The 4584-nt window shown below is 40.7% G+C and overlaps 1 non-coding gene across 1 annotated transcript; it reads right to left on the bottom strand.

The window, feature by feature from the left end:
- On the bottom strand, positions 1-107 carry LOC131224432 (small nucleolar RNA R71). Its single transcript, XR_009160917.1, has one exon. It is a non-coding gene; the product is annotated as a small nucleolar RNA R71 (small nucleolar RNA).
- Between the last annotated feature and the right edge of the window lie 4477 nt (positions 108-4584).

Raw genomic sequence — 4584 nt, 5'->3', positions numbered from 1 at the left:
ACCCTTAGAAAAGCAATCATGAACTTCACCCAAAAGGAGGATGAAACATTTTACCAATGTTGGGAAAGGTTCAAGGATTTAGTCAGTTCATGCCCACAACACGGCTTTAAAACGTGGCGCATTACAAATTTTTTCTACGATGGACAGACATCTTCCATACGCCAAATGGTCGAGACAATGTGTAATGGAGAATTCATTAATAAAAATGTCGACGAGGTATGAGATTACCTTGATAGTCTTGCTAAAAAAACACAATCATGGGATTATTATCCAAAATCGAACACCACGTCTAGGCCGACTTAATTAAATGAGAAATGTAGATTATATCTCTTGAAAGAAGAGGATGATCTCAAGTATAAAGTGACTACGCTCATAAGGAAAGTTGAGGCCATGGAAGGAAAGAAGGATAAGGTTAATGAAAGTGTTTGCGGCATCTGTGATTGTAACATTCATACAACTAAAAATTGTCCTATAATACCCGCCTTTCGAGAAGTGTTGAATGAACAATCCAATGCCGTAAATAATTATCAAAGACCTTTCAATGGTCCGACCTCTAATACATACAATCCTGATTGGAAAAATCATCCAAACTTTAGTTGGAGAAATGGACAAACTGCTACCCCTCAAGGTTTCTTCAATCAAAATCTAAATCAGGGGAAACCTCAAGAAGAACCGGTTCAAAATTTCATGCAAGAGTTGACCCAGGTAATACGAGACTTTATGCAAAAGATAGATTTACGTATGACGGTTATAGATAAGGGGATGCTTCCTGCACAACCGCTCCCCAATCCTAAACCGCAATACGAGATAAGTGATCTCAGCTCTTCAAATCAAATGGGGCACGCTAAATCCATCATCACTCTTAAGAGTGGGAAGATCATTGATAAAACCCTTCCGGTTAGGTCCGAAAAGCCTCAAGAACCAGAAGAGGACAACAATAATGAATCTAGTAAGGCCCCACAAAAATTAGAACCGGAACTTCTAGAAAAGCCAGTTGCTCCATTTCCCCAATGGTTAGTCGCAGTAAAACCTCTCTATAACTCTCAGGATATCCTAGAGGTGTTGAAACAAGTGAAAGTCAACATTCCTCTACTTGATGTCGTAAAATAGATACCTTCATATGCCAAATTACTGAAAGACTTATGCACGACCAAACGACGACAGAGTATTCAAAAGAAGATCTTCTTGACTGAGAAAGTGAGTGTCATCCTAAAGCAAGACATGCCACAAAAATTCAAAGATCCTGGTAGCCCAACCATATCATGTGTAATCGGAGACCATCGAATTGATCATGCACGTCTTGAGTTAGGAACGAGCGTCAATCTGATTCCCTACTCGGTATACAAACAGTTAGGTTTAGGTGAATTAAAACCCACCCTAACCACACTACAACTTGCTGATCGCTCTGTTCGTGTACCAAGAGGGATAATTGAGGATGTGTTGGTACAAATTGATAGATTTTACTACCTTGTAGATTTTATCATCCCGGATACTGAACCCATCAATAACATGAGCACTCATATTCCCATCATTCTTAGTCACCCATTCCTTGCCACTTCAAACGCAATTATCAATTACAGGAATGGTGTCATGACTATATCCTTTGGGAATATGACATTGGAGTCAAACATTTTTTCAATAACGGCAGAAACTTAGAGGATGATGACGATTTCCACGACATTAACATGATTGACTCTTTAGTGGAAGATACGACACCTCTGACCTTATCCTCTAACCCTCTAGAGACGTGCCTGGCCCACTCCCATGATTTTGATGATGACATGATTAGGGAGATGTGTGCCTTGCTTGATACTGCACCGGTACTTGAAGTTAACTGGTGGAGGCCATAATTTGAAGAGTTGCCCCAAACTGATGTAGTGCCTCTACCATCTAACCTCAAGCCACCGAAGCTTGACCTAAAACCTTTGTCCTCTGATTTAAAATATGTCTATTTAGGTCAAGATGAGATATACCCGGTGGTGATCTCTGCCCACCTAGAGAAAGAATAGGAGAATATACTTATATCTACTCTCATTGAGCATAAGGGAACCCTTGGATGGACGATAGCGGACCTCAAGGGAATCGACCCCTCGATTTGTACTCACCGCATTTATCTTGAGGATAATGCTAAGCCTGCTCGGCAATCACAACGTAGACTAAATCCAAACATGAGGGAAGTGGTTAAGGCTGAGGTTTTTAAACTATTAGATGTGGGTATCATATACCCCATATCCGATAGTCAATGGGTGAGTCCAACTCAGGTAGTTCCTAAGAAGTCCGGGATCACCATCGTAGCCAATGCCAATAATGAACTCGTGCCAACTAGAGTTACTACTGGTTGGAGAATGTGCATTGACTATAGGAAGCTGAATACCGTCACGAGGAAGGACCACTTTCCTTTGCCCTTCATTGATCAAATCTTGGAAAGGTTAGCTGGTCATTCCTATTACTATTTCCTTGACGGGTATTCGGGCTATAATCAGATTGAAATTGCCCTTGAGGACCAGGAAAAGACCACATTTACATGTCCCTATGGCACCTTTGCCTACAGAAGGATGTCATTCGGATTATGTAATGCCCCTGTAACCTTTCAGTGATGTATGATGAGTATCTTTTCTGACATGGTGGGGAAATATCTAGAAATCTTTATAGATGATTTTTTTATTTTCGGTTCATCTTTCAGCGAGTGTTTAGAGAGTTTTAAATGTGTGTTGAAAAGATGTGAAGAAAAGAACTTGGTACTTAATTGGGAGAAGTGTCATTTCATGGTTCATAAGAGAATTGTCCTTGGACATATTATCTCGTCCAAAGAAATCGAGGTGGATAAGGCAAAAATCGATCTTATCTCTAACCTACCTCCACCCAAGAACATTAGAGACGTGCGATCCTTCTTAGGACACGCAGGATTTTATAGGCGATTCATAAAAGACTTTAGTCTCTTCTCTCATCCTTTATGTAATCTACTTCAAAAGGATGCACCATACGAGTGGACTGAGCCATATCAGGAAGCTTTCACTAGGCTTAAGGGCATGTTGACTAGTGCACCCATCATACAACCACCCGATTGGGGCATTCCTTTTGAACTTATGTGCGACGTGTCTGATTATGCTCTTGGGGTGGTTCTAGGCCAGAGAAAAGATAAGAAACCCTACGTTATTCATTATGCGAGTAAGACTCTAAATCCTGCCCAAGTGATCTACTCGACTACGGAAAAGGAACTCTTGGTCGTAGTGTTCGCTTTGGACAAATTTTGGTCCTACTTGATTGGATCCAAGATCATTATTTACACTGATCACACGGCGCTCAAGTATCTTCTGTCTAAGAATGATGCTAAGCCCCGCCTGATACGATGGATCCTCCTACTCCAGGAATTTGACCTAGATATAAAAGATAAAAAGGGAGTAGAGAACGTAGTGGCTGACCATCTTTCTCACCTTAATCCCTCTGAATCCCTTGAAACGACACATATCAATGAAATGTTCCCTAATGAACAATTGTTCAGAGTCTCCCATTCACCTTGGTTCGCTAATATTGCTAATTATCTTGCTACAAGTTCCATACCGACACATTGGACTGTGCAAGATAAGAAGAAATTTTTCACCAAGGTACGCAACTTTTTCTGGGATGATCTATATTTGTTTAAATATTGCCCAGACCAAATCCTGAAGAGATGTGTGCCAGACGATAAGCATCAGAGTGTCATCTCCTTTTATCACTCACAGGCCTGTGGTGGTCACTTTTCTGCTAAAAAGACCATGACCAAGATTTTGTAGTTTAGCTTTTCCTGGCCCACTATGTTCAGGGACACTCATGAGTTTTGCAAAGCTTGTGAGCATTGTTAGAAATTGGGACCGTTGTCCCGTCGAAATATGATGCCCTTGAATCCCATTCTTATCATCGAGGCATTTGATTGTTGGGGCATTAATTTCATGTGACTATTCCCTAATCTTTTGAAAATCTATATATTTTGCTCGCTGTAGACTATGTCACTAAATGGGTTGAAGCGATTTCGTGTCAGAATAATACCATTGCACAGTCATTAAATTTCTAAAAGAGAACATCCTTTCCCGATTCGGAACACCTCGAGCTATCATTAGTGATGGGGGCTCACACTTTTGTAATAGGCCATTTGAGAGTTTAATGAAGAAATAAGATATCTCTCATAAGGTGAGCACCCCATATCACCCACAGACAAGTGGGCAAGTTGAGATTTTCAATAGGGAGATCAAACACATTTTGGAGAAAACGGTTAACCCTGACCGTAAGGATTGGTCAATCCGATTGACTAATACCTTATGGGCTTACCGTATTATGTTTAAAACTCCAATTAGAATGTCTCCCTTTAGACTTGTCTATGGGAAGGCTTGACACTTGCCTGCGGAGTTGGAACATAGAGCCTACTGGGCAATAAAAAAATTGAATTTCAATCTAGACAACGCTGGCTTGCTACGCAAACTTCAGTTGAATGAACTCGAAGAAATCCGGAATGATGCATACGAGAACTCGAGAATTTATAAGGACAGAATGAAGGAGTTTCATGACCAACGTATTCTACGGAAATCATTCACACCTGGTCAGAAAGTC

The sequence above is a fragment of the Magnolia sinica genome, chromosome 13 (genome assembly GCF_029962835.1).
Source record: "Magnolia sinica isolate HGM2019 chromosome 13, MsV1, whole genome shotgun sequence".
Taxonomy (NCBI): Eukaryota; Viridiplantae; Streptophyta; class Magnoliopsida; order Magnoliales; family Magnoliaceae; genus Magnolia; species Magnolia sinica.
The sequence above is the reverse complement of the archived record's forward strand: the minus strand, read 5'-3'. Positions and strand labels throughout refer to the sequence as shown.